The sequence below is a fragment of the Somniosus microcephalus genome, unplaced genomic scaffold, assembly GCF_052327205.1.
Source record: "Somniosus microcephalus isolate GS21.2 unplaced genomic scaffold, FLI_Smic_1.0 scaffold255, whole genome shotgun sequence".
Lineage (NCBI taxonomy): Eukaryota > Metazoa > Chordata > Chondrichthyes > Squaliformes > Somniosidae > Somniosus > Somniosus microcephalus.
In genome coordinates, this window is record NW_028225442.1 from 355300 (window position 1) to 374836 (window position 19537).

The 19537-nt window shown below is 51.9% G+C and overlaps 1 pseudogene across 1 annotated transcript; it reads left to right on the forward strand.

The window, feature by feature from the left end:
- The first annotated feature begins 950 nt into the window (after positions 1 to 950).
- LOC147081974 (uncharacterized) lies at positions 951 to 9150 on the forward strand (annotated as a pseudogene). The gene is made up of 2 exons (XR_015076344.1): positions 951 to 1390; positions 6612 to 9150. The product of XR_015076344.1 is annotated as an uncharacterized LOC147081974 (transcript).
- Positions 9151 to 19537: the final 10387 nt, after the last annotated feature.

Below are 19537 nucleotides of genomic sequence, written 5' to 3' on the forward strand. Positions count from 1 at the left end.
TGTGGGAGCTTGCTGTGCGCTAATTGACTGCCGCATTTCCTACATTACAACAGTGACTACACTGCAAAAGTCCTTCATTGGCTGCAAAGCACTTTGGGACGTCCGGTGGTGCTGAAAGGCGCTATATAAATGCAAGTCTTTCTTTCTTCACTGGTCTCACCAGCGCCCTCTTCTGGCGGTTGGTGGATTGACAACCGAGAGTCCGCGCATGCGCACATGGAGCGGCGGTTTGGGCCGAGTCCAGCACAGCGACCCCTCCCGGTCACCAAGGGCAACAACCGCGCATGCCCAGAGGAGATCAACCCCCCTCCCCCACTCGGAGCTGCGCCTGCGCACTCGGATCCTGCCGGACGGAGTCGGCGCGGGGCCATTCCGGGGAAAGGCCTTGGTGTCGGTTCCAGAGTCGCGATCGGTGACGCGAAGTGAGTTTTCTCCGCTCCGATTGGGTGGAGAATGGCGCGGGGTGGATCGGGAGAGAATCGAGAGAAATAGAAAAACCTCAGAGTCCGCGAGGCCCCGGACCGAGCGGCGGCACTTGGACGGTTCACGTGATCTCCTCGGGGCACGTCACCCGGGCCCGCCGCCTGATTGACGGCAGCTTCCCACCAATAGGGAGCGAGCGGGGCGGGGCTGGAGGAGCGAGACGGCGGCGGGTCCTCCAACCAATCGGGGAGCCCGAGGGGCGGGACTAGCGGCACCCAGTGGGCGGGGCTGGAGGAGCGAACCGGCGGCGGGTCCTCCAACCAATCGGGGAGCCCGAGGGGCGGGACTAGCGGCACCTAGTGGGCGGGGCTGGAGGAGCGAGCCGGCGGCGGGTCCTCCAACCAATCGGGGAGCACAAGGGGCGAGGCTTGCGGCACCCAGTGGGCGGGGCTGGAGGAGCGAGCCGGCGGCGGGTCCTCCAACCAATCGGGGAGCCCGAGGGGTGGGACTAGCGCCGGCTGATTGTCTGATCCGCAGGGCAGCGAGTTTCTCCAGTCCCTTGTTCAGGGCCCGGGGCCCGGGGAGGCTGTGGGCCTTTATTCCCCGCATTGGACACAAGGTTTTACTACAGACTTTTTAAATTCATCAATAAAAGCAGATAAACCTCGTGCTTCTGTGGAACAAACTTTCTAATATTTTATAGAATCAGAGAATGGTTACAGCACAGAAGGAGGCCATTCGGCCCGTCGAGCCCCTGCCGGCTCTCTGCAAGACCACTTCAGCGAGTCCCACTCCCTGCCCTTTCCCCGTAACCCTGCACATTTTTTTCCTTCAGGTACTCGGGCCGAATGGTCAACTCCTGCTCCTATCTGCTATGTATCTATTATCCGAAGCACAGGTAGGCCCCACGGCGGCGGCGGTCCTGTGAGGAGCGGCGGTGGTGATATAAAGCGAGGTGGTGGAGCAGGTAAGCCCCACAGCAGCGGACCTGTGAGGAGCGGTGGCAGTGATATAAAGAGCGAGGCGGCGGAGTTTATAGGGTGTCTGTAATTCTTGTGACACTTCCTGTGTCCCTGATAACCATGCGTGCAGGAAGTGTATCCAGCTGCAGCTACTGACAGACTGCATTGCGGCACTGGAGCTGTGAGTGGATACATACTGGAGCATTCGCGATGCTGAGGACATCGTGGATAGCACGTTTAGGGAGTTGGTCACACCGCAGGTAAAGGCTACACAGGCAGGAAGAGAATGGGTGACCACCAGGCAGAGCAGTAGACGCAGGCAAGTAGTGCAGGGTTCCCCTGTGACCATCCCCCTCTCAAACAGATATACTGCTTTGGATATTGTTGGGGAGGATGGCTTATCAGGGGAAGGCAGCAGCAGCCAACTTCCTGGCAACGTGGGTGGTTCTGCTGCACAGGACGGGAGGAAAAAGAGTGGGAGAGCTATAGTAATAAGGGATTCTATTGTAAGGGGAATAAATAGGCGTTTCTGCGGCCGCAAACGTGACTCCAGGATGGTATGTTGCCTTCCTGGTGCAAGGGTCAAGGATGTCTCAGAGCGGCTGCAGAACATTTTGGAAGGGGAGGGTGAACAACCAATTGTCGTGGTGCATATAGGTACCAACAATATAGGTAAAATTAGGTACTAAAAGCTGAATATAGGGGGTTTGGAGGTAAATTAAAAAATAGGACCTCCAAGGTAGTAATCTCAGGCTTGCTACCAGTGCCACGTGCTAGTCAGAGTAGAAATAGAAGGATATTTCAGATGACTACGTGGCTAGAGGAATGGTGCATGGGGGAGGGATTCAAATTCCTGGGACATTGCAACCAGTTCTGGGGGAGGTGGGGCTAGTACAAACTGGATGGTTTGCACCTGGGCAGGACTGGGACTGCTGTCCTAGGGGGAGTGTTTGCTAGTGCTGTGGGGGGGGTTTAAACTAAAATGGCAGGGGTTTGGGAACCTGAGCAGGGAGACAGAGGAAAGGGAAACCAGGAGAGAAGCAAAAGACAGGAAGGAGAAAAACAAAGTTGGTGGTCAGAGAAATCAAGGGTTTAAATCAAACATGGCCACAGTAAATAATCATTCTAAAAGGTGTAAGAGTGTTAAAAAAAACAAGCCTGAAGGCCTTGTGTCTTAATGCGAGGAGCATTCGTAATAAGGTGGATGAATTACCTGCGCAAATAGATCTCCGCAAACGGATATGATATGATTGGGATTCCGGAAACATGGCTCCAGGGTGACCAAGGCTGGGAACTCAACATCCAGGGGTCCTCAATATTCAGGAAAGATCGGCAAAAAGGCAAAGGAGGTGGGGTAGCATTGCTTTTTAAAGAGGAGATTAACACAATTGAAAGGAAGGATATTAGCTCTGATGATGTGGAATCTGTTTGGGTAGAGCTGAGAAATACCAAGGGGCAGAAAACGTTAGTGGGAGTGTTATACAGACCTCCAAACAGTAATGCGGAGCTTGGGGATGGCATTAAACGGGAAATTAGAGATGCGTGCAATAAGGGCACAGCAGTTATCATGGGTGACTTTAATCTACATATAAATTGGACTAACCAAATTAGTAACCATACTGTGGAGGAGGGATTCCTGGAGTGTATACGGGATGGTTTCCTGGACCAATATGTCGAGGAACCAACTAGAGATCAGGCCATCTTAGACTGGGTATTATGTAATGAGAAAGGATTAATTAGCAATCTTGTTGTGCGAGGCCCCTTGGGTCAGAGCGATCATAATATGATAGAATTCTTCATTAAGATGGAGAGTGAAGCAGTTGACTCAGAGACTAGGGTCCTGAATTGAAATAAAGGAAACTACGATGGTATGAGGCGCGAGTTGGGTAGGATTGATTGGGGAATGTTACTCAAAGGGTTGACAGTGGATAGGCAATGGCAAACATTCAAAGATCGCATGGATGAACTACAGAATTTGTTCATCCTTGTTTGGCATAAAAGTAAAACAAAAAGTGTGACTCAACTGTGGCTAACAAGGGAAATTAGGGATAGCGTAAGATCCAAGGAGAGGACATATAAATTGGCCAGAAAACGTAGTAAACCTGAGGATTGGAAGCAGTTTATGATTCAGCAAAGGAGGACAAAGGGATTAATTAAATGGGGGGAAATAGAGTATGAGAGTAAGCTTTCAGGGAACATAAAAACTAACTGTAGATATGTGAAGAGAAAAAGATTGGTGAAGTCAAGTATAGGTCCCTTACAGTCAGAATCAGGGGAATTTATAATGGGGAACAAAGAAATGGCCGGCCAATTAAATACATACTTTGGTTCTGTCTTCACAAAGGAGGACACAAATAACCTCCCAGAGATGTCGAGGAACATAGGGTCTAATGAGAGGGAGGAACTGAAAGAAATCAGTATTTGTAGGGAAATGGTGTTAGGGAAATTGACGGGATTGAAGGCCGATAAATCCCCAGGGCCTGATAATCGACATCCGAGGGTACTTAAGGAAGTAGCCCTAGAAATAGTAGATGCATTGCTGGTCATCTTCCAAAATTCGATAGACTCTGGAACAGTTCCCATGGGTTGGAGGGCAGCTAATATTACCCCACTATTCAAAAAAGGTGGTAGAGAGAAAACGGGGAATTATATCGGTAGTGGGGAAAATGCTAGAGTCCATTATAAAAGATGTAATAGCAGAGCACTTGGAAAACAGTGACAGGATCGGACAAAGTCAACATGGATTTACAAAAGGTAAATCATGCTTGACTAATTGGAATTTTTTGAGGATGTATCTGGTAGAAGAGATAAGGGAGAACCAGTGGATGTGGTGTATTTGGACTTTCAGAAGGTTTTCGATAAGGTACCGTATAAGAGATTAGCGTGTAAAGTTAAGGCACATGGGATTGGGGGCAAGGTACTGACTTGGATAGAGAACTGGTTGGCAGACAGGAAGCAAAGAGTTGGAATAAACAGGTCTTTTTCCGAGTGGCAGGCAGTGACTAGTGGGGTACCGCAGGGATCGGTCCTAGGACCCCAGCTATTCACAATATATATAAATGATCTAGACGAGGGAACTAGATGTAACATCTCCAAGTTTGCAGACGACACAAAGCAGGGTGGGCGTGTGTGAGGAGGATACCGAAAAACTCCAGTATGATTTGGACAGGTTGGGTGATTAGGCAGAAGCATGGCAGATGCAGTATAATGCGGATAAATGCGAGGTTATCCACTTTGGTGGCAAAAACAGGAAGGCAGATTATTATCTGAATGGCAATAGATTGGGAGAAGGGGAAGTGCAATGAGACCTGGGTGTCCTTGTGCACCAGTCGCTGAAGGTAAGCATGCAGGTGCAGCAGGCGGTTAAGAAGGCAAATGGTATGTTGGCCTTCGTAGCAAGAGGGTTTGAGTACAGGAACAAGGATGTCTTGCTGCAGTTGTACAGGGCCTTGGTGAGACCACATTGTGAGTATTGTGTGCAGTTTTGGTCGCCTTATCTGAGGAAGGATGTTCTTGCCGTGGAAGGAGTTCAACGAAGATTTACCAGGCTGATACCTGGGATGGCAGGAATTACGTATGAGGAGAGATTGGGACGATTGGGCTTGTACTCACTGGAGTTTAGCAGAATGAGAGGGGATCTCATTGAAACTTATAAAATTCTGACAGGACTGGACAGACTAGATGCAGGAAGGATGTTCCCGATGGTCAGGGAGTCCAGAACCAGTGGTCACAGTCTAAGGATATGGGGTAAGCCATTTAGGACAGTAATGAGGAGGAATTTCTTCGCCCAGAGAGTGGTGAACCTATGGAATTCTCTACCACAGAAGGCAGTAGAGGCCAATACATTAAATATATTCAAGAAGGAGTTGGATATATTTCTTAAAGCTAAAGGGATCAAGGGGTATGGGGAGAAAGCAGGGACCAGGTACTGAATTTGGATAATCAGCCATGATCGCATTGAATGGCGGAGCAGGCTTGAGGGGCTGAATAACCTACTCCTGCTCCTATCTTCTGTGTTTCTATGTTTGTATGTTTCTATGTTTCAGTTTGAGCTGGAGTGGAGATGGAGGAGAAGCTGCTGGGTTTAACCCCCAGTACTTCTGAGCCCAGGAGGACCCAACAATTTCCAATGTGAGACTGTTAAGGGAGGGGGATTCTAGGGGAGATTAGGTTGTTACACAGACACTGTCCGTACAATGTAAAAGAGCATTGTTTTAGGAACAAGTATTTCTGTACAGGCTTTTAATCCAGTTTACATCTACAGATTTGTTTTAATTCATTTTTGGGATGTGGGCGTAGCTCGCAAGAGCAGCAAATACAGGAAACTTTCTGGTATCCGGCACTGACGGGACCGAGCTGGTGCCGGTCGATCAACACTGCCGGAGAAACGAGCGCTATAGTTAAAAGATACGGAGCTTCTGAGCTCCGTCTGAAGCAACAAACCCTGTTGCTTAGCAACAGCTTCAGAACAGTCGGCGCAGCTTGCAAGCGTCTCTGTAGCTAAGCAACAGCTTCAGCTAGACACTTGCAGAGCCACAAATGGAGAAAAAAAGCAGCTAAAAGTAAAAAAAGTTATCTGAACCGACTCCTGAATTTTGCCAGTGGATAGAGCATTCCGGATATTTAACCTCCGTTTAAACGAAAGTTTCCTGTATTGCCGATCCCCAGTTTCCCATTGAGAAGGGGGTGGTGAGTCACCTTCTTGAACTACTGCAGTCCGTGTGGTGAAGGTATTCCCACAATGTTGTTCGGTAAGGAGTTCCAGGATTATGACCCAGCAACGATGAATATATCTGAGTCAGGATGGTGTGTGACTTGGAGGGGAACTTGGATGTGATGGTGCTCCCATACAACAGCTGCCCTTGTCCTTCTAGGTGGTGGAGGTTGTGGGTTTTGGAGGTTCTATCAAAGTTCTGGTCGAGTTGCAGATGTATAAAGTTCCTTTCCTTCACCCCCTCCCCCTCCCACACCCACCTCTCTCTCTCTCTCTCTCTCCTCCCATAGAGGCCAGAGTCTTGTGTAGGCCCAGACCAGGTGGCGGATTCCGTTCCCTGAAGGACATCAGTGAACCAGTTGGGTTTTTATGACAATCCGGCAGCTTTCATGGTCACTTTTTTCTACTGCCGGCCCCACAATTGACCAGATTCATTGAGCTCAATTTCACAACCTGCCTTTGTTTTCTTGTGGGTTGTTTCTCACGCTCCCTGTTTTAAATTAATTTTACAGGGCACTGGAAGGGGAGGATTTGCAGACAGGAAACTCAAACCAAGCATCACGTCAAGATCTGACAGATCACGTGACTCATCGGATCTGAATATCATCGGCCTCTGAACATGGAAGCAAAAAGCACCGTTCACAGCGGGGAGAAACCGTACATGTGTTCTGTGTGTGGACGAGGCTTCAGCCAACCCTCTGGCCTATCGCGTTCACCTGCTCTGAGTGTGGGAAGGGATTCACTCAGTCATCCAGCCTGCTGATACACCAGCGTGTTCACACCGGGGAGAGGCCGTTCACCTGCTCTGAGTGTGGGATGGGATTCACTGAGTCATCCAAACTGCTGATACACCAGCATGTTCACACCAGGGAGAGGCCGTTCACCTGCTCTGAGTGTGGGAAGGGATTCACTCAGTCATCCATCCTGCTGATGCACCAGCGTGTTCACACCGGGGAGAGGCCGTTCACCTGCTCTGAGTGTGGGAAGGGATTCATTCAGTCATCCACCCTACTGAGACACCAGCAAGTTCACACCGGGGAGAGGCCATTCACCTGCCCTGTGTGTGGGAAGGAATTCAGTCAGTCATACACCCTATTGAGACACCAGCAAGTTCACACCGGGGAGAGGCCGTTCACCTTCTCTGAGTGTGGGAAGGGATTCACTCAGTCATCCATCCTGCTGATGCACCAGCGTGTTCACACCGGGGAGAGGCCGTTCACCTGCTCTGAGTGTGGGAAGGGATTCATTCAGTCATCCACCCTACTGAGACACCAGCAGGTTCACACCGGGGAGAGGCCGTTCACCTGCCCTGTGTGTGGGAAGGAATTCAGTCAGTCAGCCACCCTACTGAGACACCAGCAAGTTCACACCGGGGAGAGGCCGTTCACCTGCTCTGAGTGTGGGAAGGGATTCACTCAGTCATCCATCCTGCTGATGCACCAGCGTGTTCACACCGGGGAGAGGCTGTTCACCTGCTCTGAGTGTGGGAAGGGATTCAGTCAGTCATCCACCCTACTGAGACACCAGCAAGTTCACACCGGGGAGAGGCCGTTCACCTGCTCTGAGTGTGGGAAGGGATTCACTCAGTCATCCATCCTGCTGATGCACCAGCGTGTTCACACCGGGGAGAGGCTGTTCACCTGCCCTGTGTGTGGGAAGGGATTCAGTCAATCATCCACCCTACTGAGACACCAGCGAGTTCACACCGGGGAGAGGCCGTTCACCTGCTCTGTGTGTGGGAAGGGATTCAGTCAGTCATCCACCCTACTGAGACACCAGCGAGTTTACACCGGGGAGAGGGCGTTCACCTGCTCTGTGTGTGGGAAGGGATTCACTCAGTCATCCATCCTGCTGATGCACCAGCGTGTTCACACCGGGGAGAGGCTGTTCACCTGCTCTGAGTGTGGGAAGGGATTCACTCAGCCATCCATCCTGCTGATACACCAGCGCATTCACACCGGGGAGAGGCCGTTCACCTGCTCTGAGTGTGGGAAGGGATTCACTCAGTCATCCACCCTACTGAGACACCAGCGTGTTCACACTGGGGAGAGGCCGTTCACCTGCTCTGAGTGTGGGAAGGGATTCATTCAGTCATCCACCCTACTGAGACACCAGCGAGTTCACACTGGAGAGAGGACCGTTCACCTGCTCTGAGTGTGGGAAGGGATTCAGTCAGTCATCCATCCTGCTGATACACAAGCGTGTTCACACTGGGGAGAGGCCGTTCACCTGCTCTGAGTGTGGGAAGGGATTCACTCAGTCATCCATCCTGCTGATACACAAGCGCATTCACACCGGGGAGAGGCCGTTCACCTGCTCTGTTTGTGGGAAGCGATTCAGTCAGCCATCCACCCTACTGAGACACCAGCAAGTTCACACTGGGGAGAGGCCGTTCACCTGCTCTGAGTGTGGGAAGTGATTCATTGAGTCATCCAACCTGCTGAATCACCAGCGAGTTCATACTGACGAGAGACCTTTTAACTGCTCGGACTGTGGGAAGTGCTATAAAGGTTCCGGGGCACTGATACACCATCAACATGTTCACACTGACGAGAGACCGTTCAGGTGCTCTCACTGCGGGACTGGGTTCAGGCGATCATCTGAGCTCACTGTACACCAGCGCACTCAAACTGGGGAGAGGCCGTTCACCTGCTCCATGTGTGGGAAATGATTCACTCGCTCATCCCACCTCACTGATCATCAACTTGTTCACACTGATGAGAGACCTTTTAAATGTTCTTACTGAGAACAGTTTTAAAAGCAAAAGGAAGCTGATACAACACGAATGCACTCACACTGGCGCGAGGCCATTCACCTGCTCCGTGTGTGGGATGGGATTCACTCAGCCATCCACCCTGCTGACACACCAGCGAGTTCACAAGTGACTGCAGGGGATGGATTCTGTTGTTGCTGCTGTTAATCACATCCAGGACTGAACCATGTTCATTCTAACAGGTGGGGATTGTTTCTGCTGATGTTAATAACTCCGGGAACTGGGCTGGAGTTTAATATTCTGGATATATGTCAAATAAATCAACTTTGTTTTAAACACATTGTTGTAGATTTTTGCCTTTCCCACCTGAGTGTTTAGCATCACCTGGCTGGAGCTCAGAAAGGACAATCTGGGGGAGGATCGTATGGTGGGAACAGAACTCCAGCCTGGACACAGTCCTTCAGGGCCACACTGAGAGGGGCAAACGGCACTTTGGTCTTTCTCGTCTCTCTTCACTGACAGCAAAGTTGCCGTGCGGGTTAATCTCGAGGCGTGTGAGAAATGTGCCCCAGCCACTCTCTGCCATGGTTCAGAGCTCCTAGGCACGGAACAGAAGGCTCCTTTAGGAATGTACCCCGTGCTTTTTTTTTAATGGCCTTATTAACGTGTGTCGCTACTTTTAGTGATTTGTGTATCTGTATCCCGGGATCCCTCTGCTCCTCCAGCCCATTTAGACTCTTAGGGGGAAATTCGGTGGTGCCCCCTTTGGGTCGCTAACGTCACCGGGGCTAATTTTAGCCCCCTGAAAAAGTTAGCGCCCCTGCGCATTAAATTCAGTGGTAGCGCCCCAGGCAGGAGGCAGGGTGCTACTGGAAGTGCTCCCCTCCCTCTTGAGGCGCTACCAGTGAATTTCACGGCGCTTCATGTAACAGCACCACGCCCATTGGCACATAGCACCGTGTCATAGCAGACCTCCCTCCCTGATTAAAGGGGAGGGTCCTAGCACTGCGCACACCGGGGCCCTGCTGGACCACCAGGGAGTGGGGTGTCGGATCAAGAGGAGCGCCTTGCTGTGCGATCGCGGCCGACACCCCGAAGAAGGGGAAGGGGGCAGGAGCTGGCCGTCGGCCAAAATAAAAAGTTGCCGCCCGACACCTGCCCTTTAAGTGGCATCGCCGCGGCTGCAGAAACGACCCCTGACCCCGTCGGACATATTGTCCAGCGATAGGTCAGGGGTCGCAACCCAAGGTTGCAGCCGGGGTGCTGCGCATGGCGATGACGTCATTGCCGGCGGTGCAGTGCCGCGGGGAGCTACCGACTAACTCCGTCGCTAACCTCCTGCTGAATATCGCGGGAGGCACAAAGCAACCCAATTTCACCCACTTGTCCAAGTGCTGAGTGGCTTCCTTATTCTGCCCACCAAAACACACTGCCTCACACTGACCTATAGTGAAATTCATTAACACACCACCTCACACTGATCTATAGTGAAACTCATTAACACACCACCTCACACTGATCTACAGTGAAATTCATTAACACCACCTCACACTGATCTATAGTGAAATTCATTAACACACCACCTCACACTGATCTATAGTGACATTCATTAACACACCACCTCACACTGATCTACAGTGAAATTCATTAACACCACCTCACACTGATCTATAGTGAAGTTCATTAACACACCACCTCACACTGATGTATAGTGACATTCATTAACACACCACCTCACACTGATCTACAGTGAAATTCATTAACACACCACCTCACACTGATCTACAGTGAAATTCATTAACACACCACCTCACACTGATCTACAGTGAAATTCTTTAACACACCACCTCACACTGATCTATAGTGAAATTCATTAACACACTGCCTCACACTGATCTATAGTGAAATTCATTAACACACCACCTCACACTGATCTACAGTGAAACTCATTAACACACCACCTCACACTGACCTACAGTGAAATTCATTAACACACCACCTCACACTGATCTACAGTGAAATTCTTTAACACCACCTCACACTGATCTATAGTGAAATTCATTAACACTCCACCTCACAATGATCTATACTGATATTCATTAACACACCACCTCACACTGATCTATAGTGAAATTCATTAACACACCACCTCACACTGATCTAGTGAAATTCTTTAACACACCACCTCACACTGATCTACAGTGAAATTCATTAACACACCACCTCACACTGATCTATAGTGAAATTCATTAACACACCACCTCACACTGATTTTTCGTGAAATTCATTAACACACCACCTCACACTGATCTACAGTGAAATTCATTTGCCAATTACACCCCCATTCTGAAATTTATTAATGGCTTCTTGCATTTTGTCTTCCTCAGTATTAACTCTACCTTTTTTAGTGTTATCGACAAACTTTGAAATTGTTCTTCTGATTCCTGAATCCAAATCATTTATGAACAACAGTGATCCCAGCACCGATCCCTGTGGAACACCACTGTACCTGAACTCTTAAATCACTCTGCTCCTCTACTCCTTTTAAAGTTTTACATAAGAACATAAGAATTAGGAGCAGGAGTGGGTCACACGGCCCCTCGAGCCTGCTCCACCATTCAATAAGATCATGACTGATCATCGACCTCAACTCCACTTTCCCACCCGATCCCCATATCCCTTGATTCCCCTAGAGTCCAAATATCTATCTATCTCAGCCTTGAATATACTCAAAGACTCAGCATTCACAGCCCTCTGGGGCAGAGAATACCAAAGATTCACAACCCTCTGAGTGAAGAAATTCCTCCTCATCTCAGTCTTAAATGGCCGGCCCCTTATCCTGAGATTATGCCCATTCGTTCTACACACTCCAGCCAAGGGAAACAACCTCTCAGCATCTACCCTGTCAATACCCCTCAAAATCTTGTATGTTTCAACTTAAAATGTACATTTGCCCTAATTTTTCCTCCAAAAATGTATCACTTCACATATCTCTACATTAAATTTCATCTGACCTCTACCTGTTCAATCTACTAGCCCATGTATATCACATTGAAATCACTCTTCACAGTTTCCCACACTCCCTATTGTAGTCTCAGCTAGATATTTTGATCTTGTGCTCCATAAACCCAAGCCCAGATCATTTGTCTATATTGAGAAGAGCAATGGTCCCAACACTGACCCTGGGGGACACCACTGTTTACATCCCTCCAGTCTGAACATCCATTAACCACTACTATCTGTCCTTTACAAAACTTCCTATCCATGCTGCCCCACTCCCTTTAATACCGCGAGCCTTAACTTGTCCTCCCACTTTTAAAGGTTTGTGTATCTGAGCCGCTTGTTTCCTACAATACAACACTGTCAGTGACTACACTTCCAAAGTACTTCATTGGCTGTGAAGCACATTGCGACGTCCTGAGGTGGTGAAAGGTGCTATATAAATGCAAGTCTTTCTTTCTTGTAGGTTTTAGAGATATTAACATAACAAGGCTAAAATTCATTGACATCAAATGTCGTCTGTAATATGCATTATGGGAAAGAGACGTTTAGTCTGAGTTAGAAACTCAAACAGCTGTTTCACTGCAGACAGGTCGCTATGGCAACACTGATAAGACATTCCATTCACTGAATCGACTGGTTGGAATCTGTAATCAGATCAGGGGAAAGAAGAGAGTTTGTCTGTTATTAAACACAATATAAGCTCAAAGCAGAGTGAGTAGTAGAATAGATTAAATTATAATCTGTGCTGTTCATACGTATAATTGTGAAACTATAAGAAATAACATAATTAACAGCAGGCATGGTCCCACCCGACCGTCCCCTGACCCCAGCCCCACCCGATAGCCCCACTGACCCCGACCCAAACTGGCCCTCCACAGAGCCCGACCCCACCCGACCCAACCCGACCCTGACCCCACCCGACCGTCCATTGAACCCGCCCGACCCTCCATCGACCCCGGCCCACCCAACCCTCCACCGACCCCACCCGACCCTCCACCGACCCCGGCCCACCCGACCCTCCACCGACCCCACCCGACCCTCCACCGACCCCGGCCCCACCTGACCCTCCACCTACCCCGGCCCCACCCGACCCTCCACCGACCTGGTCCCACCCAACCCTCCACCGACCCCACCCGACCCTCCACATACCCCGACCCCACCCAACCCTCCACCAACCCCACCCGACCCTCCACCGACCCCGGCCCCACCTGACCCTCCACTGACCCCGGCCCCGCCCAATCAACCACTGACCCCATCCCCACCCGACCCTCCACTGACACCACCCAAACTTCCACCGACACCAACCCCACCCGACCCACCACCTACCCCGGCCCCACCCGACCCTCCACCGACCCTGGCCCCACCCGACCCTCCACCAACCCCTCCTGACCCTCCACATACCCTGACCCCACCCAAACCTCCACCGACCCCGGCTCCACCGACCCCACCCGACCCTCCGCCGACCCTCCACTGACCCAGGCCCCATCCGACCCTCCACCGACGCCACCCGACCCTCCACCTACCCCGACCCCACCCAACCCTCCACCAACCCCGGCACCACCCAACCCTCCACCTACCCCGACCCCACCCGACCCTCCACCAACCCCACCCGACCCTCCACCGCCCCCGGCCCCAACCGACCCTCCCCCGACCCCACCTGACCCTCCTCCGACCCCAGCCCGACCTGACACTCCACCGGCCCCACCCACCACCGACCCTGGGCCCACCTGACCCTCCACCGTCCCCAGCCCCACCGACCCCGACCACACCCGACCCTCCACCGACCCCACCCGACCCTCCACCTACCCCGACCCCACTCGACCCTCCACCGACCCCACACGACCCTCCACTGACCCCGGCCCCACGCGACCCTCCACCGACCCCACCTGACCCTCCAGTGACCCCACCCGACGCTCCACCGACCCCACCCGACCATCCACCAACCCCGGCCCCACCCAACTCTCCATCTACCCTGAACCCACCCGACCCTCCACCGACCCCACCCGACCCTCCACCAACCCCATCCCCACCCGACCCTCCACCGACCCCACCCGACGCTCCACCGACCCCACCCGAACCTCCACCTACCCCGAACCCACCCGACCCTCCACCGACTGCACCCGACCCTCCACCGACCCCAGCCCCACCCAACCCTCCACCTACCCTGACCCCACCCGACCCTCCACCGACCCCACCCGACACTCCACCGACCCCGGCTCCACCCGACCTTCCCGCCCCCGGCCCCAACTGACCCGACCCCGACCCCGTCCCCACCCGACCCTCCACCAACCCCAGCCCGACCCGACCCTCCACCGACCCCCGCCCCACCCGACACTCCTCCGACCCCGGCCCCACCTGACCCTCCACCGACCCCAGCCCCACCCGACGCTCCACCGACCCCGACCCCACCCGACACTACACCGACCCTGGCCCCACCCGACCCCCACCTGACCCTCCACCGACCCACACAACCCTCCACCGACCCCGACCCCACCTGACCCTCTGCTGACCCCGGCCCCACCTGACCCTCCACCGACCGTGGCCCCACCCGACCCTCCACCGACCCCGGCCCCACCCGACCCCACCCGACACTCCACCGACCCCACCCAACGCTCCACCGACCCCAACCACACCCGACCCTCCACCGACCCCGGCCCCACCCGACCCTCCACTGACCCCAGCCCCAGCTGACCCTCCACCGACCTCACCCGACCCTCCACCTACCCCGACCCCACCCGACCCTCCACCGACCCCACCTGACCCTCCACCGACCCCGGCCCCACCCGGCCCTCCACCAACCCGTGCCCCACCCGACCCTCCACCAACCCCGGCCCCAACCGACCCTCCACCAACCCCACCGACCCCGGCCCCACCCAACCCTCCACCGACCCCGACCACACCCGACCCTCCACCAACCCCGTCCCCACCCGACCCTCCACTGACCCCGGCCCCACCCGACCCTCCACCGACCCCAGCCCCACCTGACGCTCCACCGGCCCTGGCCCCACCCGACCCTCCACTGACCCCGACCCTACACCGACCCTGGCCCCACCCAACCCCACCTGACCCTCCACCAACCCCAGCCGACCCTCCACCGACCTCGGACCCACCTGACCCTCCACCGACCCTGGCCCCACCCGACCCTCCACCAACCCCGGCCCCACCCGACCCTCCACCGACCCCGGCCCCACCCGACCCTCCACCGACCCCGACCACACCCGACCCTCCACCGACCCCGCCCCCACCCGACCCTCCACCGACCCCGGCCCCACCCGACCCTCCACCGACCCCGGCCCCACCTGACCCTCCACTGACCCCGGCCCCACCCGACCCTCCACCGACCCCGGCCCCACCCGACCCTCCACTGACCCCGACCCTCCACTGACCCCGGCACCACCCGCCACCGACTCTGGCCCCACCCGACCCTCCACCGACCTCGGCCCCACCCGACCCTCCACCGACCCCGACCCTCCACCGACCCTGGCCCCACCCACCACCAACCCCGGCCCCACCCGACCCAACCTTGCCCCCAGCCCAACCCGACCCGGCCCACGACCGACGGGGAAAACCGAGTTATTAATTTCCTGAAATACTTTGTGATTGCTGTAATATTCAAGAGAGAAAATTATCTCAGCTCCGGACTTTGATTCAGTTTGTTTCTCTCTCTGTTTGTGTTTAGACTAAGCGACAATAAACTGGGAGATTCAGGAGTGAAATCACTGTCTGCGGCTCTGAGGAACCTGGACTGTAAAATACAGAGACTGGAGTAAGTACCAGACTGTGTGAGATTGTGTTTATAATAACTGGATGTCTGACACTGTACATTATTATTAGTATCAGTAATAGTGTTATTAATAAACTCTGGGGATTTACTCTGATTCCTGTTATTTCTCTCTCTGATCCCCAGGCTGAGTAGTGTCGGTCTCACAGATTCTTGTGCCGAGGATCTCGCCTCCGCTCTCAGTACAAACCGCTCACTGAGGATTCTGACCCTGGGATCAAAATCCTTCACAGACCGATCTGTCCCCGCTCTCCACTGCCTCATACTGACCTGCAGGAGTCTGGAGTGGATCGGGTGAGTGTTTGTGTTAATGTTTAATATAATAAATAAAATATTAATGGGATTCAGTCACTTTTCTGGGTAATATTTGTCTGTAATTATTATTGAAATATTAACCCCTGTCTCGCGGTTGTTCACACTGATGTTCAATCTGTTTATTTCCTGTTTAATCTTTAATCTGTTTTAGGCCATGGAGGAATCAGTTCAGTTCATCTGGAGAGAGACTCCTGAGGGCACTGCAGGAAACAAGACCCGGACTGAGTGTGTCTGTGTGAACATTAAAATTGATGATGTCACTGCTCCCATTGTGTGACCATTACAAGTGATGACATCACTGCTCCCATTGTGTGACCATTTCCGGCCGTCGATTTGATTTTAATATAATTTAAGGGTTTCCAGCTCGAGCTGATCGCGTCATCTCCCATTGTGAGGTCAGAGGCCCAGCCACAGGGTCACGTGACTCAACCGCTCCCAGGCTGCACCCCTTTCAAAATGGATGTGTGAGTGTGAGTGTCTGCAAATTGCAGAGTCTGTCTGAGTGTGTCTGTATGTGAGTGAGTGTCTGTGTGTCTGCAAATTGTAGAGTCTGTGTGAGTGTGTCTGTATGTGAGTGAGTGTCTGTGTGTCTGCAAATTGTAGAGTCTGTGTGAGTGTGTCTGTATGTGAGTGGGTGTCTGTCATCGACGACAAAGTCCAACACCACCTTCAGTGTGCCAGTGCAGCCTTCGGTCGCCTGAGGAAGAGAGTGTTTGAAGACCAGGACCTCAAACCTGGCACTAAGCTCATGATCTACAGAGCAGCAGTGATACCCACCCTGCTGTATGACTCATAGACATGGACCATGTACAGCATGCACCTCAAAGCACTGGAGAGGTACCACCAATGCTGCCTCCGCAAGATCCTGCAAATCCATTGGCAGGATAGGCGTGCCAACGTAAGTGTTCTTGCTCAGGCCAACATCCCCAGCAGCAAAGCTTTGACCACGCTCGATCAGCTCCGATGGAGGGGTCACATTGTCCGCATGCCCGAAATGAGACTCCCAAAACAAGCACTCTACTCGGAGCTCCGGCACAGCAAGAGAGCCCCTGGTGGGCAGTGGAAACGCTTCAAGGACACCCTCAAAACCTCCTTGAAAAAGTGCAACATCCCCACCGACACCTGTGAATCCCTGGCCCAAGACCGCACAAAGTGGAGGAGAAGCATCCGGGAATGTGCCAAACACCTCGCGTCTCTTCACTGGGAGCAAGCAGAAGCCAAGCACAGGCAGTGCAAGGAGCACACATCAACCCAAGCACCCCACCCACCCGCCCCTTCAACCACCGTCTGCCCCATTCAGCCCCTTGACCCTGCTCCGCCATTCAATGAGATCATGGCTGACCATCCAAATTCAGTACCCTGTTCCTGCCTTCTCTCCATATCCCTTGATCCCTTTAGCCTTAAGAAATATATCCAACTCCTTCTTGAATACATTTAATGAATTGGCCTCCACTGCCTTCTGTGGTAGAGAATTCCACAGGTTCACCACTCTCTGGTTGAAAAAAATCCTCCTCATCTCTGTCCTAAATGGCTTACCCCTTACCCTTAGACTGTAACCCCTGACTCTGGACTCCCCGACCATCGGGAACATCCTTCCAGCATCTAGTCTGTCTAGTCCTGTTAGAATTTTATAAGTTTCAATGAGATCCCCTCTCATTCTTCTAAACTCCAGCGAGTACAAGCCCAATCGACCCAATCTCTCCTCATACATCATTCCTGCCATCCCAGGTATCAGCCTGGTGAATCTTCGCTGCACTCCTTCCATGGCAAGAACATCCTTCCTCAGATAAGGTGACCAAAACTGCACACAATACTCAAGATGTGGTCTCACCAAGGCCCTGTACAACTGCAGCAAGACATCCTTGTTCCTGTACTCAAACCCTCTCGCTATGAAGGCCAACATACCATTTGCCTTCTTAACCACCTGCTGCACCTGCATGCTTACCTTCAGTGACTGGTGCACAAGGACGCCCAGGTCTCGTTGCACTTCCCCTTCTCCCAATCTATTGCCATTCAGATAATAATCTGCCTTCCTGTTTTTGCCACCAAAGTGCATAACCTCACATTAATCCACATTATACTGCATCTGCCATGCTTCTGCCCAATCACCCAACCTGTCCAAATCATACTGGAGTTTCTCAGCATCCTCCTCACAGCACACACGCCCATCCAGCTTTGTGTTGTCTGCAAACTTGGAGATATTACATCTAGTTCCCTCGTCTAGATCACTTATATATATTGTGAATAGCTGGGGTCCTATGACCGATCCTTACGGTACCCCACTAGTCACTGCCTGCCACTCGGAAAAAGAGTCATTTATTCTAACTCTTTGCTTCCTGTCTGCCAACCAGTTCTCTATCCAAGTCAGTACGTTGCCCCCAATCCCATGTGCCTTAACGTTACACGCTAATCTCTTATGCGGGACCTTATCGAAAGCCTTCTGATTACCACATCCACTGGTTCTCCATTATCTATTCTACCAGTTACATCCTCAAAGTTCCAGTAGATTAGTCAAGCACAATTTACCTTTTGTAAATCCATGTTGACGTTGTCCGATCCTGTCACTGTTTTCCAAGTGCTCTGCTATTACATCTTTTCTAATGGACTTTAGCATTTTCCCCACTACTGATGTCAGGCTTACCGGTCTATAATTCCCCGTTTTCTCTCTACCACCTTTTTTAATGGTGGGGTAACATTAGCTACTCTCCAATCCATGGGAACTGTTCCAGGGTCTATAGAATTTTGGAAGATGACCAGCAATACATACATCCAGAACCGGGGGTCACAGTCTAATGATAAGGGGTAGACCATTTAGGACAGAAATGAGGAGAATTTCTTCACCCAGAGATTGGTGAACCTGTGGAATTCTCTACCACAGAAGGCAGTAGAGGCCAATTCATTAAATATATTCAAGAAGGGGTTGGATATATTTCTTAAGGCTAAAGGGATCAAGGGGTATGGGGAGAAGGCAGGAACAGGGTAGTGAATTTGGATGATCAGCCATGATCGGATTGAATGGTGGAGCAGGCTCGAGGGGCCGAATGGCCTACTCCTGCTCCTATCTTCTATGTTTCTATATATGTTTACTATTTCTAGGGCCACTTCCTTAAGTACCCTAAGATGTAGATTATTATGTCCTGGGGATTTATCGGCCTTCAATCCCGTCAATTTCCTTAACAACACTTCCCTACAAATACTGATTTCATTCAGTTCCTCCCTCATCAGACCCTATGTCCCCCGACATCTTTGGGAGGTTATTTGTGTCCTCCTTTGTGAAGACAGAACCAAAGTATATATTTAATTGGTCTGCCATTTCTTTATTCCCCATTATAAATTTCCCTGATTCTGACCGCAAGGGACCAACGCTTGACTTCACCAATCTTTTTCTCTTCACATATCTATAAAAGCTTTTACAGTCAGTTTTTATGTTGCCTGCAAGCTTACTCTCATACTCCATTTTCCCCCTCTTAATTAATCCCTTTGTCCTCCTTTGCTGAATCCTAAACTGCTCCCAATCCTCAGGTTTACTGCTTTTTCTGGCCAATTTATATGTCCTCTCCTTGGATCTTATGCTATCCCTAATTTCCTTTGTTAGCCATGATTGAGTCACCTTTTTTGTTTTATTT